Source organism: Oncorhynchus mykiss, chromosome 6, assembly GCF_013265735.2.
Source record: "Oncorhynchus mykiss isolate Arlee chromosome 6, USDA_OmykA_1.1, whole genome shotgun sequence".
Lineage (NCBI taxonomy): Eukaryota > Metazoa > Chordata > Actinopteri > Salmoniformes > Salmonidae > Oncorhynchus > Oncorhynchus mykiss.
Window position 1 is genome coordinate 46,094,926 of NC_048570.1, and position 22,905 is coordinate 46,117,830.

General features: G+C 43.1%; 1 protein-coding gene across 2 annotated transcripts in view; it reads left to right on the forward strand.

Annotated features, from left to right (window-relative positions):
• LOC110526042 (tight junction protein ZO-2) overlaps window positions 1-22,905 on the forward strand; it is a 114,209-nt gene that overhangs the window by 18,842 nt on the left and 72,462 nt on the right. Inside the window, exon 1 of one of the 2 annotated variants that reach the window (XM_036980248.1) lies at window positions 6,052-6,301. The exons of the other annotated variant lie outside the window; for it this stretch is intronic. The gene's annotated coding sequence lies outside the window, so the exon portion shown is untranslated. Of the gene's footprint in view, window positions 1-6,051; window positions 6,302-22,905 lie in introns of those variants that run through there. 2 annotated transcript variants of the gene reach the window in all.

Below are 22,905 nucleotides of genomic sequence, written 5' to 3' on the forward strand. Positions count from 1 at the left end.
AATCAATCAAGATCCCTAAAAAAGGGATTACAAAAAAAAACTTTGGAAAGAAATAGAACCCCTTGTGCCCTGTTGGTAATACCATATACCCCGGGATGGTACAGGAACAGTATGAAAATCTGGATACTGCCCAACCCTAGGATGTGTCTGGATGACTGGTTGAGAGGGTTTGAGGGGTCAGCTTTGTCTGTCTGTGACCACAAAACCAGGCACCCACGCACACTGTCTATTTAAAGCACTGTTACCATACAGCACAGTAACAGTACACACGTCTGGCAGGAGAGATTCTGGATGTCTCAATTTCTTATGTGGTGGCTGGCTAGTGTGTCCTTTCTATGTCTCTAGTCCTCTGTGGTGGCTTGTGTGTCCATGACTGTGTCCAATAACAGATGGAAGGGATTCTCACATTCACTGTGTGATATTCTGTTCTAACTTGCAAGATCAAGCTTCTTGGTTAAAGCAGAAACAATCAATCGACGTCAAGGTCCTTACTGCCTAAATGTGGGTTTTTTTTGCGTCCCAAAAAAATTATACAAAAAAAAATGTTTGGAAAGAAATAGCACCCCTTGTGTGGCTTGTCGGTAATACCGTAGAGAAGACATGAGAGTAACTCTCTGTCAAGTAGAATAAAGAATAGTATCAGTATCTATACATTACAGTTCTATGTTCTGTGTTCTATTGAGTGAGGCCCTGCAGGTCTGAGGTACGTTGCTCTGCTGGTAGGCTCCAGTGACTGTACAGGTATTACCTTTCACACAGGTATGGAGGCTCCTCATTGGCTAGCCGCTAGGGTGGGAGATGCCCTATTTGCCAGCAGCAGTCAGCTGGATAAATGTTGGCGGGCCCAACACAAGCCCCTGGCCACTAGGCTTTTATCAGCAGGCAAAGCATCATGGAAGAGCTAGCTACAGGTATTTTTGTAGTCTTTTCGCCAGTTTATATACATTTTTCTCTCTATTTATTTCTGTATGTTAGCTAAGTCAAGGATCTGTGTCTGTGAAAGGGATATACTGGACTAGTGGAATACAGGTGTGTTGAGGAGAATGGTATTGGGCCTCTCTTTGTCAGCGGGTGTATTTACCTGGTGCGTGTAAACAGTTCTGCTGTATGCTTTGTATACACTCAACCTGAGATGGCAGTCAGATTTGAAGAGCAGGTAAGACGAGGCATCCAAGCTTTTCAACTATGCTAAATGTTCTATTTTCAGTGTTGACCGGCCTTGCACAGTACATATCTGTTCCTCTCTCTGTTCTCTCTCTGTTCTCTCTCTGTTCTCTCTCTGTTCTCTCTCTCTCTCTCTCTCTCTCTCTCTCTCTCTCTCTCTCTCTCTCTCTCTCTCTCTCTCTCTGTTCTCTCTCTCTCTCTCTCTCTCTGTTCTCTCTCTCTCTCTCTCTCTGTTCTCTCTCTCTCTCTCTCTCTCTCTCTCTCTCTCTCTCTCTCTCTGTTCTCTCTCTCTCTCTCTCTCTGTTCTCTCTCTGTTCTCTCTCTCTCTCTCTCTGTTCTCTCTCTCTCTCTCTCTCTCTGTTCTCTCTCTCTCTCTCTCTCTCTCTCTCTCTCTCTCTCTCTCTCTGTTCTCTCTCTCTCTCTCTGTTCTCTCTCTCTCTCTCTGTTCTCTCTCTCTCTCTCTCTCTGTTCTCTCTCTCTCTCTGTTCTCTCTCTCTCTCTCTGTTCTCTCTCTGTTCTCTCTCTCTCTCTCTCTCTCTCTCTCTGTTCTCTCTCTCTCTCTCTCTCTCTGTTCTCTCTCTCTCTGTTCTCTCTCTCTCTCTCTCTGTTCTCTCTCTCTCTCTGTTCTCTCTCTCTCTCTCTCTCTCTCTGTTCTCTCTCTCTCTGTTCTCTCTCTCTCTCTGTTCTCTATGTCTCTGTCTGTAATGGGGTGCAACTTGTCAAGGTCACAGGAATGCTACTGATATGTACAACTACCCAGAAGGAAGAAAGGGGCTGCTCTTGTTTTGGCACAGTGTTTTGGAGCTGATGATAACTCTTATTACAACTCACATTATAGCATAAAAATAAATAAACAAAGGTATTTTTTTCTGCAAGGCCCAGTGCAGTCATAATTGTGATTTCCCTGTGTTGTGTGTGTATATATATTTTCACACTGAGGTTCGAATAATTTCCCCCTCCACACTCAGACCACTCCCAGGTAGTCCTAGCAAAATAGTTAGTTCTTTCAACCACCAAGGCTGAATTGTATACTATAATTGCATATTCTGACCATTTTAATCGAAAACATTCACAGTGAGGAAATGTAATGTATGTTACCCAGAATTTATATATTGTAGTTAAAAACGGCTGCATTGGACCTTTTTAAAAGGATAGTACTGTGTGTCATCATTATGTAATCATTGGTATGTTATTTACATTCCTTTGATAACACTTTATTTTATGTAATAAAACAGTCTGGATACTGTTCCTACATGAGCAGTTTTCATATTTATAAACCGAGTTATGTTTATTTTAACTGACAGTGCATTCGGAAAGCATTCAGACCTCTTGACTTCTTCCACATTGTTACGTTACAGTCTTATTCTAAAATTGTTTTTATTTCATCTATTTTCCCATCACGCTACACACAATACCCCATAATGACAAAGCGAAAACAGGCTTTTAGAAATGTTAAAAAACAGAAATACCTTATTTAAGTATTCAGACCCTTTGCTATGATACCCGAAATTGAGCTCGGTGTGTCCTGCTTCCATCGCTCATCCTTGAGATGTTTCTACAACTTGATTGGAGTCCACTTGTGGTCAATTCAATTGATTTGACATGATTTGGAAAGGCAAACACCTGTCTATATAAGGTCCCACAGTGCATGTCAGAGCAAAAACCAAGCCACGAGGTCAAAGGAATGGTCCGTAGAGCTCCAAGACGACAGGATTGTATCGAGGCACAGATCTGGGGAAGGGTACCAAAACATTTCTACAGCCTTGAAGGTCCCCACGAACACAGTGGCCTCCATCATTCTTAAATGGTAGAAGTTTGCAACCACCAAGACCCTTCCTAGGGCTGTCCGGCCGGCCAAACTGAGTAATTGGGGGAGAAGGGCATTGGTCAGGGATGTGACAAAGAATCCGATGGTCACTCTGACAGAGCTCCAGAGTTCTTCTGTGGAGATGGGAGAACCTTCCACAAGGAGAACCAGCTCTGCAGCACTCCACCAATCAGGCCTTTATGGTACTGTAGAGTGGACAGGCGGAAGCCACTCCTCAGTAAAAGGCACATGACAGCCTGCTTGAAGAACTCTGACCATGAGAAACAAGATTCTCTGGTCTGATGAAACCAAGATTGAACTCTTTGGCCTGAATGCCGAGCGTCACGTCTGGAGAAAACCTGGCACCATCCCTACGGTGAAGCATGGTGGCTGCAGCATCATACCGTGGGGATGTTTTTCAGCAGGGATTGGGAGATTAGTCAGGATCGAGGGAAAGATGAATGGAGCAAAGTACAGAGATCCTTGATGAAAACCTGCTCCAGAGCGCTCAGGACCTCCGACTGGGGCGACGGTTCATCTTCCAACAGGACAGCGACCCTAAACATACAGCCAAGACAACGCAGGAGTGGCTTCCGGACACGTCTCTGAATGTCCTTGAGTGGCCCAGCCAGAGCCCAGACTTGAACCTGATCGAGCATCTCTGGAGAGACCTGAAAATGGCTGTGTAGCGACCCCTTCCCATCCAAGCTGACAGCTCTTGAGATGATCTGCAGGGAAGAATTGGAGAAACTACTACAAAGTACTGAGTCAAGGGTCTGAATACTTATGTAAATGTGATATTTTGTATTTATTTAAAAAAATATATATGTTTTTGCTTTGTCGTTATGGGTTATTGTGTGTAGATTGAGACTGAAACGATTTAATACATTTTTACATTTGTAACGTAACAAAGTGTGGAAAAAGTCAAGGGGTCTGAATACTTTCAGAATGGGGGCTTAAAAGTTCATAATTTCCCCTCGGATAAAGTGTTAGTGTTATTGTGGATCTTTGCTAGTGTGTAGGTTTGCAAAATTCTGGGAACTTTCAATAACTTCCCTGTTTTTCCAAAAATACCCATTGGATGATTCCTGGAATCAGGAGGGAATAAAGAAGGAAATCCCTATTCCTACAAAAAAAATGTTTGCATCCCTAGTTGTGTGTTTGTGACAGGAGGTCAGTGTAAATTCAGACAGTGAGCGGACCGGTCAGTCCTGCCTGTGAACTGGAGAGAGGTACGTTAACAGTAAACATCAGATCTGTAGATGGTCACAGAACCCATTCTGCCCTCGACTATAGCAGACTGGCACTTGGACTGCCTGAATGTTTCTGTCTTCTCACAGTGCAAGGGCTCTGTCTTTGATGTTATCACAATGCACAGAGCTCTGTTTGTGTTGTCACAATGTACTGTATGTGGAGAACATGGAATTCTTTTTTTGTAGGTGCCGATTTGTTATTCGAGGATATTTCTCTTTTTTTCACAATGTTCTTGGAGAGGAAATAATTCTGGGTATTTGTGATGTCACTGTTTGTGGAGGATATGGAATTTTTGTGTATTTGCATTATAATGCTTTAAGGAAACAAAAATGTTGTGTTTGTGATGTCAAAAAGACCACAGATTGGATGGAGCTGTGTATTTAGAAGATAGTGCAACTCTTTGTTTGTACAGCATGTAATCAGAATGTATATAATGCAGTTTGTGTGTGTGTTGTAATAATGGGTGGTGGTGCTGTAGGAGACACACACCATGTCACGTGTTGTTGAGCTGTGCGTGCCAGTCTGCTGGGTAGTGATGATAAGACCACGAAGAGCAGACTGATTAGTAAAGACAACATTGGCATGTTTTTGTGTAAACAATCATTAGAATAAAAGAGAAATCAGGGGGTGGCAGGTAGCCTAGTGGTTAGAGCGTTGGGCCAGTAACTGAAAGGTTGCTAGATCGAATCACCGAGCTGACAAGGTAAAAATGTGTCATTCTGCCCCTGAACAAGGTAGTTAACCCACTGTTCCTAGGCCATCATTGTAAATAAGGATTTGTTCTTAACTGACTAGTTAAATAAATAAATAAATAACACAGTGGGACCTCTCTCCCACATATACAGTAGAGCAGCATGGGTGGAAAAACAAGCTCCTTTTGTGGCATCTATATATATATATATATATATATATATATATATATATATATATATATATATATATATATATATATATATATTTTTTTTTTTTTTTTCTTCTGTTCATTGTCTGATTCACTCTGTTAAGAAAATGAAGGCCTGACCCATTTCACAAGTGTAAAGGGGTATTTCCATAGGAGGAGACGAGGTGGGCACAGTTGGTAATGAGCTAAGATGGCAGCTGTAACCACAGTGTCATAACAGTCGTAGTCCCAGTATCCAGGGGGAAAGTTAACATACAGTAGGACCATGAGCCACTGTCACGACCCCAGATACACCACAACTAAGTCATGGGAAATAAATACTTTCCATTCATGTTTTGTGTCCTATTGTGCCAAGGTCACCACCTAATGGTTATGTAGATGAGGGTTGTGTTGGGAAATGTTTAAATCACTGCATCTGTCTATTCTATATAAAAGGGGAAGTTTCCTTAATTGCTATGTAGGAAATTCTCAGTAACTTATAATGGGACACGGAGGTGGGGAATTATGCTTGGTTAAATCATGTTTAAATAGCCTGTTTGAATGTAACTGTACTTTTCCATATTACTATTTGAAGCATGAAGTCTTCATCTCCTTGTGCCTCGTTCAAGCTCACTCTTTGTGTATCTGATCAGGGCAGGCCCAAGAGTAGCTACAGTAACAGAAGCCTCCAGCAGACAGACAAGCCAACGGGCCCAAACGGCTGGGTATCCCTGGGAGGGAATGCACTAAAAATAACGCCACTCCCTTTGCTCTGCTCCGTTCCCTTGCTGCCAGCGAGCGCACACACACACACACACACACACACACACACACACACACACATCACCACAATCCTCCTCAGAATCAGCTCAGTCCCACTCCTCTTGTTCACCACAGACACCAGAGACCCCTTGATCCCAGCTCCACTCCCTCACAGAGAAGCAACATGTCTGTCTGAAACTTAAGACCACTGCTGTGCTGTGTGGCCGAGGAACCGCTGCTGTGTAGCTTTTAAACCAGTTCTAATTTCATTCTCCTTTAGCAGTTGTCTGGAGCAGCAGTAGGTATCTGGAGCCGCGATTCACATCAGAAAACAATGTTCTAGTGACGTTATTCATCAGGAAAAACAACTTGTTTTTCTCCCTAACCTCTGACTGTGTGGTTAATTCCAGTCTACACGGTTAACCTGGGGACTGGTGAGTTGTTATTCATTCATGATTGTTGTGTGCTGCATTATACATGTGTTATAGCCGTGTACTGGATAAGGATAGATTTATGGTGGCCTTTGATCTATGGCAGCCTTGTGTTCCTGCCGCTGATTGTCCTCAATTATCCTATAAACACTCTACTGATACACTAAACAGTGCATTCTGAAAGTATTAAGACCCATTGAACTTTTTCCACATTTTGTTACGTTACAACCTTATTCTAAAATTGATGTTTTTCCCTCAATCTGTACACAATACCCCATAATGACAAAGCAAAAACTGGTTTAGACATTTTTGCAAATGTATTAAATAAATGAAATATTTATATCACATTTACATACACTACTGTTCAAAAGTTTGGGGTCACTAAGAAATGTCCTTGTTTTACATGAAATGAGTTGCAAAATGAATAGGAAATATAGTCACGACGTTGACAAGGTTATATATAATAATTGTGTCCTTCAAACTATGCTTTCGTCAAAGAATCCTCCATTTGCAGCAATTACAGCCTTGCAGACCTTTGACATTCTAGTTGTCAATTTGTAATCTGAAGAGATTTCACACCATGCTTCCTGAAGCACCTCCCACAAGTTGGATTGGCTTGATGGGCACTTCTTACGTACTGTACCACAGTCAAGCTGCTTCCACAACAGCTCAATTGGGGTTGAGATCCGGTGACTGTGCTGGCCACTCCATTATAGACAGAATAACAGCTGACTGCTTCTTCCCTAAATAGTTATTGCATAGTTTGGAGCTGTGCTTTGGGTCATTGTCCCGGTGTAGGAGGAAATTGGCTCCAATTAAGCGCCGTCCACAGGGCATGGTGTTGCAAAATGGAGTGATAGCCTTCCTCCTTCAAGATCCCTTTTACCCTGTACAAATCTCCCACTTTATCACCAATGGACCTCCAGATCATCACATTGCCTCCAAAATGCTTGAAAGATGGCGTCAAGCACTCCTCCAGCATGTTTATTTTTTCTGCGTCTCACGAATGTTCGTCTGTCCATAACACTTTTTTCCCAATCTTCCTCTGTCCAGTGTCTGTGTTCTTTTAATGAAGCTGCCAGTTGAGGACTTGTGAGGCGTCTGTTTCTCAAACTAGACAGTAATGTACTTGTCCTCTTGCTCAGTTGTGCACCGAGGGCCTCCCACTCCTCTTTCTATTCTGGTTAGAGACAGTTTGTGCTGTTCTGTGAAGGGATTAGTACACAGTGTTGTATCGATGATCTTCATTTCTTGGCAATTTCTCGCATGGAATGGCATTCATTTTTCCGAACAAGAATAGACTGACGAATTTCAGAAGAAAGTTGTTAGTCCTTTTCTGGCCTTTTTGAGCCTGTAATCGAACCCACAAATGCTGATGCTCTAGTCTAAAGAAGGCCAGTTTTATTGCTTCTTTAAATCAGAACAACAGTTTTCAGCTGTGCTAACATAATTGCAACAACAAAAAAAATCAACAAAAAAAGACCCTTTACTCAGTACTTTGTTGAAGCACCTTTGGCAGCGATTACATCCTAGAATCTTCTTGAGTATGACGCTACAAGCTTGGCACACCTGTATTTGGGGAGTTTCTCCCATTCTTCTCTGCAGATCCTCTCAAGCTCTGTCGGGTTGGATGGGGAGCGTCGCTGCAATCTCTCCAGAGAAGTTTGATTGGGCTCAAGTCCGGGCTCTGGCTTGGTCACTCTTTCCCTCGATCCTGACTAGTCTCCCAGTCCCTGCCGCTGAAAAACATCCCCACAGTATGATGCTGCCACCAACATTCTTCACCGTAGGGATGGTACCAGGTTTCCTCCAGGCGTGAAGCTTTGCATTCAGGCCAAAGAGTTCAATCTTGCTTTCATCAGACCAGAGAATCTTGATGATCATGGTCTGAGAGTCTTTACGTGCCTTTTGTCAAACTCCAAGCAGGCTGTCATGTGCCTTTTACTGAGGAGTGGCCTCTGTCTGGCCCCTCTACCATAAATGCCGATTTGTTGGAGTGCTGCAGAGATGGTTCTCCTTCTGGAAGGTTATCCCATCTCCACACAGGAACTCTGGAGGTCGGAGTGACCATCGAGATCTTGATCACCTCCCTGACCAAGGCCCTTCTCCCCTGATTGCTCAGTTTGGCCAGCCGGACAGCTCTAGGAAGCTGGTGGTTCCACACTAATTAAATGTAAGAATGATGGAGGCCACTGTGTTCTTGGGGACCTTTGTTACGCTTCCCCAGATCTGTGCCTCAACACAATCCTGTCTCGGAGCTCTATGGACAATTCCTTTGACCTCATGGCTTGGTTTTTCCTCTGACATTGACTGTCAACTGTGGGACCTTATAAAGACAGGTGTGTGCCTTTCCAAATCAATTGAATTTACCACAGGTGGACTCCAATCAAGTTGTAGAAACAGCTCAAGGATGATCAATGGAAACAGAATGTACCTGAGCTCAAGTCTCATAGCAAAGGGTCTGAATACTTATGTAAATAAGGTATTTCTGTTTTAAATTTTTAATAAATGTGCAAACATTTCTGAAAGCCTGTTTTTGCTTTGTAATTATGGGATATTGTGTGTAGATTGAGGGGGGGAAATAATTGTAATACTTTTTAGAATAAGGCTGTGACATAACAAAGTGTAAAAAGTCAAGAGGTCTGAATACTTACTTTTGTATATACAGTTAATTCGGTATGTGAACACCTTCAATAGTGGATTAAGCTGTTTCAGCCACACCTGTTGCTGACAGGTATATAATAAGGTATATAATCGTTAGGCAAACATTGGCAGCAGGATGGCCTTACTGAAGAGTTCAGTGACTTTCAACATGGCACCATCATAGGATGCAACCTTTGCAACAAGTCAGTTTATCAAATTTCTGCCCAGCTAGAGTTGCCCTGGTCAACTAAGTGCTGTTATTGTGAAGTAGAAACATCTAGGAGCAACAATGGCTCAGCCGCAAAGTCGTAGGCCACACAATTTTTTAAATATAATATAAAAATAATAACACAAGGAATATAAACACAATGAGTAACGATAACTTGGCTATATACACGGGGTAGCAGTACGAGTGGATATGCAGGTGTACGAGGTAATTGAGGTAGATATGTACATATAGGTAGGGATAAAGTGACTAGGTAACAGGATAGATAATAAACAGTAAGCATATGTGAGGAGTCAAAAGAGTCAATGAAGTCTGGGTAGCTATTGGTTAACTATTTAGCAGTCTTATGGCTTAAAGGCGCTGCATGGTCAATTCGATGTCTACGTTGGCGATGCAACATTTACGGTGATACGGCTTCTGCAGAAGTCAAGGCATTCATACTTCTTGCACTTTGCGGAGCAGCGCAGAGCTGTTGTCAAGGAAGTGAGTTTGTGTTTATACAGGATCTCCCGCCCCCACCTACCATCAACCAATCATATCAACGCGGAGCCCTCCACATTTTTTACAACATTTTGGATAGAACAAATATTATTGCTGAACTCATGTGCTGGTTGATAAAATACCTGTATTGATGGGAAAGGGTTTGAAAAGGGTATTTTGTTTTTAAATTATATTGTGCATTTGAATGGCAGAGTTATGTCTTTCATGGAGTTATCAGAATTGTATGGGAAGGTCTGCTCAATCGAAGATTACAACCAATTGATTACAGCATTACCCCAAAAATGGAGGTGGCAGAGGGAGGAGGCAGGGAACTGGTCTGTATGCCCAATATTTAAAGGATCAAAACTGCCGGTGGAATAAAAATGAATAAATAGGAAAGTATACCCGTTTCAATTGAGGACCAGGATGTTGACTGCTGTACCATACAGATGGCAAAATAGTTGGGGAAGAGATTTTTGATGTACCGATTACATGGTACAGGGTATGAGTTGATATATAAAATGACGCCATATTCAAGACTTTGTGCTTTTCAGCTAAAAGGATTATATAGAATTCTTACCACCAACAAAATTTTGAATATTTGGGGTGTACAAATCATCGAAGTGCTGCAGATGTTGTTGTGAGGATACAGAATCAATAGACCATATATTTTGGTATTGCCCACAGGTAGGTAGCCTGTTTTTTGTCTCAGGCTCAGGAATGTCTGAAAAGGTATAACTTTGATCTAAAATTGACCCTAGAAATAGTACTGTTAGGAGATCTGGAGAGACCAGGTCAGTCAATTACTAATACTCTTAGTAAAGGTATTTATCTTCAAACTCGCAATCTGTGGATTCTATTTGATTAGATAGAAATTGTATGTTAAACATCACAGTATAGTTGAAAGATATATTGTGCATAGAAATCTGAAGAGGGTGGCCAGCAAAGATAGGTGGGTTGGGATGTGGAATTGGAGACAAGTAGGAGTGGAGTTGCTGGGTGGGGGGGTAGAAGGACGGTCCAAAAAATTAAATATAACAAAAGTATGTTTCCTATTAGCTCCTTTGTGTTGCTGACGAGGTTGTTGTACACACTGCCAGGTCACTGACCTCCTTCCCTGTAGGTTGTCTCATCAGGCCTTCCACCGTCGTGTCATCAGAAAACTTAATGATGTTGGAGTTATGCGTGGTAAACAGGGAATACAGGAGGGGCCCCCGTGTTGAGGGTCAGTGTGGGGGATGTGTTGTTCCTTACCCTCACCACCTGCGGGTGGCCCGTCAGGAATTCCAGGATCCAGTTGCAGAGGAAGGTGTTTAATCCCAGGGTCCTTAGTTTAGTGATGAGCTTGGAGGGCACTATGGTGTTGTGCTTTAGTCAATGAACAGCATTCTCACATAGGTATTCCTTTTGTCCAGGTGGGAAAGGGCTGTGTGGAGTGCAATAGAGATTGCATCATCGGTGGATATTTTGGGGCGGTATGCGAATTGGAGTGGGTCCAGGTTTTCTGGGACGATGGTGTTGATATGAGCCATGACTAGCGTTTCAAAGCATTTCATGGCTACAGATATGAGTGCTACCTGGTGATAGTCATTTAGACTGGTTACCTTGGCATTCTTGGCCACAAGGACTATGGTGGCCTGCTTGAAACATGTTAGTATTACAGACTGGGTCAGGGAGAGGTTGAAAATGTCAGTGAAGACACTTGCCAGCTAGTCAGCGCATGCGCTGAGTGCGCATCCTGGTAATACGTTTGGCCCTTCGGCCTTGTGAATGTTAACCTGTTTTGAAGGTCTTGCTCACATCTGCTACGGAAAGGGTAATCACACAGTTGTCCGGAACAGCTGGTGCTATCATGCATGGTTCAGTGTTGCTTGCCTCGAAGCGAGCATAGAAGGTATTTAACTAATTTGATAGGCTAGTGTCACTGGACAGCTCCCGGCTGGGTATCCCTTTGTAATCCGAGACAGTTTGCAAGCACTACAACATCAGCATCAGAGCTGATATAGTAGGATTTGATATTGGTCTTGTATTGACGCTTTGCCTGTTTGATGGTTCGTTGGAGGGCATAGCGGGATTTATTATAAGCGTCCGGATTAGTGTCCCACAACTTGAAAGCGGCAGCCTTAGCATTTGGCCGCCTTTCAACCCAGTTCTTTGCTGCCAATGACTGGAACGAATAGCAAAAATCACTGAAGTTGGAGATTTATATCTCCCTCACTAACTTTAAGCGTCAGCTGTCAGAGCAGCTTACCGATCGCTGCACAGCCCATCTGTAAATAGCCCATCCAACCAACTACCTACCTCATCCCCATATTTGTTTTTTGCTCTTTTACACACCTTTATTTCTACTTGCACATCCTCATCTGCACATATCACTCCAATGTAAACATTTTAATTACTTTGCCACTATGGCCTATTTATTGCCTTACCTCCCTTATCTTACCTCATTTGCACACACTGTATATATACTTTTCTATTGTGTTATTGACTGTATGTTTGTTTATTCCATGTGTAACTCTGTGTTGTTTGTGTCGCACTGCTTTGCTCTTTCTTGGCCAGGTCGCAGTTGTAAATGAGAACTTGTTCTCAACTGGCCTACCTGGTTAAATAAAGGTGAAATAAATCAAACAAATTTAGCTCAGTGCCGATGTTGCCTGTAATCCATGGATTCTGATTGGGATATGTACATACAGTCACTGTGGGATGATGTTGTCTATGCACTTATTTATGAAGCTTGTGACTAATGTGGTAAACTCCCCAATGCCATCGAATGAATCCCGGAACATATTTCAGTCTGTCCTAGCGAAACAGTCCTGGAGCTTAGCAACCGCTAGTCACTGTTATTTCCTGTTTTTGAGTTTTTGCTTGTAAGCAGGAATCAGAAGGATAGAGTTATGGTCAGATTTGCCAAATGGAGGGCGAGGGAGAGCTTTGTATGCCTCTCTGTGTTTGGAGTAAAGGTGGTCTAGAGTTTGTCGCTTATAGTTGCACGGGTGACACTGGTAGAAATTCTGTCAAATACATTTGTTTTCCTGTATTAAAGTCACTGGCCACCTGGAGCACCGCATCTGGATCAACATTTTCTTATTCGTTTATGGCCTTATACAGCTTGTTGAGTGTGGTCTTAGTGCCAGCACCGGTTTGTGGTGGTAAATAGACAGCTACAGTACGAAAAATATAGATGAAAACTCTTGGTAAATAGTATGGTCTACAGCTTATGAGGTATTCTAACTCAGGGGAGCAGAACCTCGAGACTTCCTCAATATTAGAGATTGTGCACCAGTTGTTGTTAACAGAGACACACCACCTCCCCTGAGCTTCCCCTAAGCCACTGTTCTGTCCTGCCGATGTGTCGAAAAATCTGCCCGATTTACATTTACCATATCCTTGTTCAGCCACGACTCGGAGAGGGTGTTACAGTTCTTTAGACAACGTTGATAGGATAGTCTCCAACGGAGCTCATCCAGTGTTTGTACTTTCGCCAATAGGGTAGAGGCGATATATCCACTCTCCGATGTGGTCTCGTCAGTTATCCCGTGCGCCGTCTCCTCCACTTTCGAGTGTCTAGGATTTTTGCCTCGTCCAGGATAATCAGTATGTCTTTCGCCTCCGACTCATTGAAGTAGAAGTCCTCATCCAAGTCGAGACGAGTGATAGCTGTTCTGATGTCCAGAAGCTATTTTCGGTCATAGGAAACAATGGCGGAAACATTATGTAGCAAAAAAATACACAAAATAGCACAATTGGTCAGGATCCTTTAAAATCGTATACATCGCATCTTCTTTCTGAACTGACACTCAGCCGTTCCAGCTTGCTGTAGTGTGTGTGTCATCTCTATTTGATGTTGAAGATATATTGTTGTAATCTTAAGCGTTATGAGAGCGCTAACTGGTATTATTAGCCAGGCTGGTATTATAGGTGGAATGTGGGACTGCTGCTGTTTACTGTGCAGGAGATGGATGAGAATTAAACATATGCACACACACACACACACACACACACACACACACACACACACACACACACACACTGCCGCTGTCCAGAGTAATCAGAGTCTCTACAGTGACCTCTCACTGTCACAATATTGGGAGTGTTCAGTGTGAGCTGGTTTCAGGCCACGTCAGTCTCATGAATCGATGTGGAAGGAGAGATACGAGTGTTAGGACATGGGTCAGCTATATCTGCCCTCGTCTCTGCTTCCCTATCCACCATCGCTCCACTTCCACATTCTCAAATCTTACCTTTAACACCTCTTCTACTTCTCCTTATCTCCCCACTAGTCCCTCACTACCTCTACGCCCCTCCTTCCCTGCTCCCTCCCCTCCCTCTCCCAGTATAAATATACTCTCTATAGATCAGTCCCTCCATGGACATCTATCCGTTGCTATAGATCTCCTCCCTGCTGTAATCAGGGGGTGGGCTACATCTGTCATGTCCACTGTGGCCTGATCTCTCCACTTCAGATACTCCTCTCTTCTCTTCACCCCTTCAAACTGGCTTCACTCTGGGGCTGGCCTGGCAGATGTTGCAGCCCTATGGGCTCTGGTCAAAAGTAGTGCACTATAAAAGGGATAGAGTGTCATTTGGGTAACCGACAATGTTTGGGAGACAGAGACTGTGTTGTGAGATGAACTGGGAGGAGCTGTCAAGTCGATTCAAAGACGTTGCAGTGGTCAAAACTGTGTCAAACACGAGAATAAATCAGTGTTTTGGTATTATCACAGAAGCACAGGGATAGCATGGTGCTAATGGTGAGGAACGAACAGAGAGGAGCTTTCAACCCCTAGAACAGTCCAAGAGATGTGTTAGAATCTCAGAAGTCAAGTATAACTCTTGGGCATACTGAAATATCAAGTCAATGTTCAAAACATTGTCAGACGTTTTAGACTAAATCAGTTTGCTGGTATTCCTTATGCAATAAACATATCAGACAATAAGTCTTATTTTTCTGAGCACTAGCATATATCTATGGGTATAGCAGCATGGAATGCATTGACCCAGTCGTAGGATGTGTCCCTTGTCACAGGTTAAGGCAAATATAGGACTCACAGACTGGTCCAGTGAACTTCGACCACATCCAACATGACACACCTACCTACCTACCTACCTACAGTGGCTTGCAAAAATATTAACCCCCCTTGGCATTTTTCCTATTTTGTTGCCTTAGAAACTGGAATTAAAATACACTACTCAAAAAAATAAAGGGAACACTTAAACAACACAATGTAACTCCAAGTCAATCACACTTCTGTGAAATCAAACTGTCCACTTAGGAAGCAACACTGATTGACAATACATTTCACATGCTGTTGTGCAAATGGATAGACAACAGGTGGAAATTATAGGCAATTAGCAAGACACCCCCAATAAAGGAGTGGTTCTGCAGGTGGGGACCACAGACCACTTCTCAGTTCCTATGCTTCCTGGCTGATGTTTTGGTCACTTTTGAATGCTTGCGGTGCTTTCACTCTAGTGGTAGCATGAGACGGAGTCTACAACCCACACAAGTGGCTCAGGTAGTGCAGCTCATCCAGGATGGCACATCAATGCGAGCTGTGGCAAGAAGGTTTGCTGTGTCTGTCAGCATAGTGTCCAGAGCATGGAGGCGCTACCAGGAGACAGGCCAGTACATCAGGAGACATGGAGGAGGCCGTAGGAGGGCAACAACCCAGCAGCAGGACCGCTACCTCCGCCTTTGTGCAAGGAGGAGCAGGAGGAGCACTGCCAGAGCCCTGCAAAATGACCTCCAGCAGGCCACAAATGTGCATGTGTCTGCTCAAACGGTCAGAAACAGACTCCATGAGGGTGGTATGAGGGCCCGACGTCCACAGGTGGGGGGTTGTGCTTACAGCCCAACACTGTGCAGGACGTTTGGCATTTGCCAGAGAACACCAAGATTGGCAAATTCGCCACTGGCGCCCTGTGCTCTTCACAGATGAAAGCAGGTTCATACTGAGCACATGTGACAGACGTGACAGTCTGGAGACGCCGTGGAGAACGTTCTGCTGCCTGCAACATCCTCCAGCATGACTGGTTTGGCAGTGGGTCAGTTATGGTGTGGGGTGGCATTTCTTTGGGGGGCCGCACAGCCCTCCATGTGCTCGACAGAGGTAGCCTGACTGCCATTAGGTACCGAGATGAGATCCACAGACCCCTTGTGAGACCATATGCTGGTGCGGTTGGCCCTGGGTTCCTCCTAATGCAAGACAATGCTAGACCTCATGTGGCTGGAGGTCTACCTTCCTGCAAGAGGAAGGCATTGATGCTATGGACTGGCCCGCCCGTTCCCCAGACCTGAATCCAATTGAGCACATCTGGGACATCATGTCTCCTCCATCCATAGTTGCACACAGACTGTCCAGGAGTTGGCGGATGCTTTAGTCCAGGTCTGGGAGGAGATCCCTCAAGAGACCATCCGCCACCTCATCAGGAGCATGCCCAGGTGTTGTAGGGAGGTCATACAGGCACGTGGAGGCCACACACACTACTGAGCCTCATTTTGACTTCTTTTAAGGACATTACATTAAAGTTGGATCCGCCTTTAGTGTGGTTTTCCACTTTAATTTTGTGTGTGACTCCAAATCCAGACCTCCATGGGTTGATAAATGTGATATCCATTGATAATTTTTGTGTGATTTTGTTGTCAGCACATTCAACTATGTAAAGAAAAAAATATTTTAATAAGAATATTTCATTCATTCAGATCTAGGATGTGTTATTTTAGTGTTCCCATTATTTTTTTGAGCAGTGTATATTTTTTGGGGGGGTTGTATCATTTGATTTACACATCATGCCTACTACTTTGAAGATGCAAATAATTTTTTATTGTGAAACAAACCAGAAATAAGACAAAAAAACAGAACTTGAGCGTGCATAACTATTCCCAAAGTCAATACTTTGTAGAGCCACCTTTTGGAGCAATTACAGCTGCAAGTCTCTTGGGATAAGCTTGGCACATCTTGCCACTGGGATTTTAATTTGCAAATAAATTCATTAAAAATCCTACAATGTGATTTTCTGGATTTCTTTCTCATTTTGTCTGTCATAGTTGTGTACCTATGATGAAAAATCCAGGCCTCATCTTTTTAAGTGGGAGAACTTGCACAATTGGTGGCTGACTAAATACTTTTTTGCCCCACTGTAGGTGAAAAATGGAGGGGTAATGTTTAATTTTTATCAAAGGTACACACACAGTACTTTCACATGGTTGTATGGGAATTAAGGCAATTGACTTCAATGGCTAATTTCCCTGAACAGGGGGATTACATAGTAAGAAGAAGCAATAATCCAAGTCGCAGCTCCATACGACTTGTCAGACATAGTGAACTGATACTGTATGCTAGTTGTTCGGTTGGGATTATAGTGGGATCCGTGGGTGACTTTGATAATTTCGGGGGGTATTACTCATGTCTTACTCATTGATAATGTCGTGTCTTTGGCTATGCCGGATTAAGTGATATGACATGCTATTCTATAAAATAATTTATCCGTAATTAATATTACCTGATTGAGCTAATCATGTAAATATAATTAACTCGAGTCGGGGCACCACAAAATAATATTTATAGAGCTGTTATCTTCCGAATAAACTCTTAATTTTAAAGACCTAGTAATATTTTACATCAATAGCAGTCAATATTAATTGTCACCTTAATTCAGTCATCTGAAAGTTGTAAATTCTTGGTTATCTTCATGAACCCTGGCTAACAAGTTGAATCAGCAATACAAAATTGGGTTTATTTATTTACTAAATACCTAATTAATCACACAGAATTACACATACACATAATTAATCATAACTTGATTACAAATGACGTCACAAAGGAAAAGTTGGAAAAAAGGCGGGTGGAACAGAAAAGGGCTGGGTTTGAGTGACAGAGCAGGAAGACTGAGGAACAAAGGGCGAAGCTGTGCTATCGTAAATACAGTATTTTATGCATTCTAAATTACCGCCCATTTGGAAAAGGAAAATGCAATAAATATTTACTCTGAGCTACGCTTCAGTAGGTTGGTGGTAGATGGAAGGCCGTGTTGCCAAACCGAGTTTCTTTGAAGAATGCCTCTGGTGGTCAATTGAATGTGTTGTAACGTCGTTGTGTGATAGACGGGATACTCTGTCTGTTCCTTCCTAACCCTCGTTTGCAGCTGTGGTTGCTAACTCAACTGCTAGGAGGTATCACTTCTGTAGTGAATAATAGTTCAAAGTTCATACCATTCGCAACCAAAGCTCACGCTGATGTTGGCATCGTTCTGTAGTTATTATCTGAACCATTCTGACATCGGACCGTTGTCCTCACATCCTCAGAACAGGAGGTTATATTGTCGTCAAGGCTTTATATAGGAATGGAGAAAAGGGGTGTGTTTCATAGGTTGTAAACTATGTCTCTTCACGTGGGCGGGCCACTGAGTCAGGCCTAATTCACTCAACCCAAATCTCACATTTTAGAAGCTAACATCACATTTCATCCCATCACGAATAATTTCAAATTGAACAACAATTCCATGTGAATCCGATAACTCTGATGTGTAGAGTTTGTCATCTTATCATTGATGAGAATGTCTCCGATGACAAACGAACTGACATCATATTCATTAAGTACCACTGCATATGTTCAATTGGTCGGATTACCAGAATATAGTTCATTTCCCCCCACCTTCTGTTCCACATCTCTGTTCTGTTAACTATTATACTAGTCTAGTCCTATCCCAGCTCTGCTCTGCTTCCTGCTCTCAAATGCTGTTGGACACATTCTTTATTAATGAGGGAAAGATGATGTCTGAAATATTTACAACAGAGGAGCAGGAAAGAAGGACTTTCAATAAGACATGAGATGCCACAATCAAGAAGTTCCAACTTCCTCACAGCTTTTAAGGATAGGGATCCTTGGAACCTGTCTGGGCTGACTGGTTAAAGTGCCTGCTAAGTAGTGGTCCCAATTTAGACTGAACAATAGTGGATTAACCACAGCTATCAGACCCATATAGACAAGGCCAATTCACGTGGTCACTCCAAGCCCCTCACAGTAGAATAGGAATATGTAAGGAAAATACATATATTCATCTCCATATCCAAGCTACAGTTTGGGATTTGGGAAGTTATTCAATGGTCATTTCAACTCAAGAACACTGCTCATTTTACTGTGTACTATAAAGGTGATTACACATTTTATTCCCTGTCAGTTTATGGCAATTCTGTTATGTAAAGTGTAGTCTCTTCCTACATAGGCTTACCTCTATTAGTCGGGGAAGAGAAACTGTATAGTGTTTCTGTATACAGTGCATTCGAAAAGTATTCAGACCCCTTGGCTCTTTCCACATTGTTACGTTACAGCCTTAGTCTAAAATTGATGAGGATGAAAAAAAAATGAATCCATCTACACACAATAACCCATAATGACAAAGCGAAAAAAGGTTTAGAAATGATTGCACATTTATAAACAATTAACAACAGAAATACCCTATTTACATAAGTATTCGGGCCCATTGTTATGAGACTCAAAATTAACTATGGTGTTGAACGCTTGAGCTGAAGTCAATGAATAGTGTTCTCACATAAGTGTTCCCTTTGTCCAGGTGGGAAAGGGCAGTGTGGAGTGCAATAGAGATTGCATCATCGGTGGATCTGTTGGGGCAGTATGCAAATTGGAGTGGGTCTAGGGTTTCTGGGATAATTGTGTTGTGAGCCATAACCAGCCTTTCAAAGCATTTCATGGCTATAGACGTGAGTGCTACGGATCGGTAGTCATTTAGGCAGGTTGCCTAACTGTTCTTGGGCACAAGCACTATGGTGGTCTGCTTAAAACATGTTGGTATTACAGACTCGGACAGGGAGAGGTTGAAAATGTCAGTGAAGACACTTGCCAGTTGGTCAACGCATGCTTCCAGTACACGTCCTGGTAATCCGTCTGACCCTGCGGTCTCGTGAATGTTGACCTGTTTAAAGGTCTTACATCGACTGCGGATAGCGTGATCACAGTCTTTCGAAACAGCTGGTGCTCTCATGCATGTTTCAGTGTTATTTGCCTCGAAGCGAGCATAGAAGTAGTTTAGCTCGTCTGGTAGGCTCGTGTCACTGGGCAGCTCTCGGCTGTGCTTCCCTTTTGTAGACTAATGGTTTGCAAGCCCTGCCACATCCGACGATCATCAGAGCCGGTGTAGTACGATTCGATCTTAGTCATGTATTGATGCTTTGCCTGTTTGATGGTTCGTTGGAGGACATAGCAGGATTTCTTATAAGCTTCCGGGTTAGTCTCGCTCCTTGAAAGTGGTAACTCTACGCTTTAGCTCAGTGCGAATGTTGCCTGTAATCCATGGCTTCTGGTTGGGGTATGTACAGTTGAATTCGGATGTTTACATACACCTTAGCCAAATACATTTAAAAACTCAGTTTTTCACAATTCCTGACATTTAATCCAAGTAAAAATCCTCTGTCTTAGGTCAGTTAGGTTCACCACTTTATTTTAAGAAATGTCAGAATAATAGTAGAGAGTGATTTATTTCAGCTTTCATTTCTTTCATCACATTCCCAGTGAGTCAGAAGTTTACATACACTCAATTAGTATTTGGTAGCATTGCCTTTAAATTGTTTAACTTGGGTAAAACATTTCGGGTAGCCTTCCACAAGCTGCCTACAATAAGTTGGGTGAATTTTGTGCCATTCCTCCTGACAGAGCTGGTGTAACCGAGTCAGGTTTGTCGGCCTCCTTGCTCGCACACGCTTTTTCAGTTCTGCCCACACATTTTCAATGGGATTGAGGTCAGGGCTTTGTGATGGCCACTCCAAACATAACCATATTCATTATGGACAAACAGTTCTATTTTTGTTTCATCAGATGGTTCGTTGGAGGACATAGCAGGATTTCTCCAAAAAGTAATATCTTTGTCCCCATGTGCAGTTGAAAACCGTAGTCTGGCTTTTTTATGATGGTTTTGGAGCAGTGGCTTCTTCCTTGCTGTGAGGCCTTTCAGGTTATGTGGATATAGATACTTTTGTACCTGTTTCCTCCAGCATCTTCACAAGATCCTTTGCTGCTGTTCTGGGATAAATTTTCACTTTTCGCACCAAAGTACGTTCATCTCTAGAAGACAGAACGCATCTCCTTCCTGAGCGGTATGACTGCTGCGTGATCCCATGGTGTTTATTATTGCGTTCTATTGTTTGTACAGATGAACGTGGTACTTTCAGGCGTTTGGAAATTGCTCCCAAGGATGAACCAGACTTGTGGAGGTCTACAATTATTATTTTGGGGGTTTAGTACTCCTCAATGCCGTCGGAGGTATCCGGGAACATATTCCAGTCTGTGCTAGCAAAACAGTCCTGTAGCTTAGCATCTGCTTCATCTGACCACTTTCTTATTAATCTAGTCACTGGTGCTTCCTGCTTTAATTGTTGCTTGTAAGTGGGAATCAGGAGGATATAATTATGGTCAGATTTGCCAAATGGAGGGCGAGGGAGAGCTTTATGCGTCTCGGTGTGTGGAGGTGGTCCAGGGTTTTTTCTCTCTGGTTGCACATTTAACATGCTGATAGAAACTTGGTAAAAACGGATTTAAGTATCCCTGCATTAAAGTCCTTGGCTACTAGGAGCGCCACTTCTGGGTGAGCGTTTTCTTGTTTGCTTATGGCGGAATACAGCTCATTCAATGCTGTCTTAGTGCCAGCCTCTGACTGTGGTGGTATGTAAACAGCTATAAAAAATACAGATGAAAACACTTTAGGTAGATGGTGTGGTCTACAGCTTATCATGAGATACTCTACCTCAGGTGAGCAATAGCTCGAAACTTCCTTAGATATCATGCACCAGCTGTTATTTCCAAAATACATAGTCTGCCTCCCCTTGTCTTACCAGACGCCGCTGTTCTATCCTGCCGGTGCAGCTTATAACCAACCTGCTGTATGTTGACAGTGTCGTCCTTCAGCCACGACTCCATTAAGCATAAGATATTATAGTTTTGAATGTCCCGTTGGTAGTTTAATCTTCCACGTAGGTCATCTTTTTTATTGTCCAAAGATTGCTTGTTTGCTAGCAGAATGGGAGGAAGAACTTCCTTTGACTTCGCCTGGAATAGAGGTCCTGGATGGCAGGAAGCTTGGCCCTAGTGATGTACTGGGCCGTACGCGCTACCCTCTGTAGTGCCTTGCGGTCAGAGGCCGGCCGAGCAGTTGCCATACCAGGAAGTGATGCAACCAGTCAGTATGCTCTTGATGGTGCAGCTGTAGAAATGTTTGAGGATCTGATGACCAATTGCCAAATCTTTTCAGTCTCCTTTGGTGTGCCCTCTTCACGACTGTCTTGGTGTGTTTGTACCATGATAGTTTGTTGGTGATGTGGACACCAAGGAACTTGAAGCTATCAACCGGCTCCACTACAGCCCTGTCGATGAGAATGGTGGCGTGTTCTGTCCTCCTTGTCCTGTAGTCCACAATCATCTCCTTTGTCTTGATCACGTTGTGGGAGAGGTTGTTATCCTGGCACCACATGGCCAGGTCTCTAACCTCCTCCCTATAGGCTGTGTCGTTGTTGATCAGGCCTACCTCTGTTGTGTCATCGGCAAACTTAATGATGGTGTTGGAGTCGTGCCTGGCCATGCAGTCATGGGTGAACAGGGATTACAGGAGGGGACTGAGCATCCACCCCTAAAGGGCCACTGTGTTGAGGATCAGCGTGGCATATGTGTTATTACCTACCCTTATCACCTGGGGGCAGAGACGAGGACAGAGTTAAAAAGTTATGGGTGTGCAATATACAGTGCATTTGGAAAGTGTTCAGAACCCTTGACATTTTCCACAGTTACATTACAGCCTTTATCATTCTACATAGACTACCCCATAATGACAAAGCAAAAACAGGTTTGAAGAAGTGTATGCAAATGTATAAAAACTGATATCGTATTTACATAAGTATTCAGACCCTTTACACAGTAATTTGTTGAAGCACTTTTGGCAGCGATAACAGACTCAAGTCTTCTTGGGGAGTTTCTTCCATTCTTCACTGCAGATCCTCTCAAGCTCTGTCAGGTTGGATGGGGAGCATCGCTGCACAGAGATGTTAGATCGGGTTCAAGTCGGGACTCTGGCTGGGCCACTCAAGGACATTCAGAGACTTGTCCCGAAGCCACTCCTGCGTTGATTTGGCTGAGTGCTTAGGGTCGTTGTCCTGTTGGAACATGAATTATCACCCCAGTCTTAGATCGTGAGCGCTTTGGAGCAGGTTTTCATCAAGGATCTCTGTACTTTGCTCCGTTCATCTTTGCCTCGA